Raw genomic sequence first — 693 nt, forward strand, 5'->3', positions numbered from 1 at the left:
AGTTATTCTGGGATAAAATTCAACATTTGCAATGCTATGCTTGGAATTTATGTGAAATATATGAGTTTACTTGTTGTTCTGAAGACCCTAAGAAACACCTACCCTATCAATGCTTGTTTAGTGATAATGGAATAGTATCTTCATATGCTAATGGTGTTTACAATTACTATGACATTCAACAAATTGAAGAATTTGTTGCTTTTAAAGGTGCTTATGAGATTTCCTCTTTGATTGAAAAGTATGATTCTACTCTTTACAAATCTGAAAATTTTGCCATATTTCAATATTGTTATGATAATTATGCTTCAAATGCCTATGTTAAACCATATATTGAGGACTTCTCCGCTGTCCAAGAAGAGACTAATATTTTGCAGGAAGCTATGGAAGAAGAAATTGATGAAACAGTCAGCTCATTGGATGAAAAAGATGATGAGGAGAGCGAAGAACAAAAGGAGGAAGAGCGGATTAGCGACCAGTGCCCACCTTCCAATGAGAGTAGCCCTCCAACTCATACATTATTTAATTCCCCTTCGTGCTTACCGAAGGATGATTGCTATGATGATTGCTATGATCCCTTGAATTTGTTTGACATATCCATTTTTGATGATGCTTGCTATGCTTGTGGACAAGATGCCAATATGAAATATGCTTATGGAGATGAACTTGCTATAGTTCCTTATGTTAAACATGAAA

The sequence above is a fragment of the Triticum dicoccoides genome, chromosome 4B, assembly GCF_002162155.2.
Source record: "Triticum dicoccoides isolate Atlit2015 ecotype Zavitan chromosome 4B, WEW_v2.0, whole genome shotgun sequence".
Taxonomy (NCBI): Eukaryota; Viridiplantae; Streptophyta; class Magnoliopsida; order Poales; family Poaceae; genus Triticum; species Triticum dicoccoides.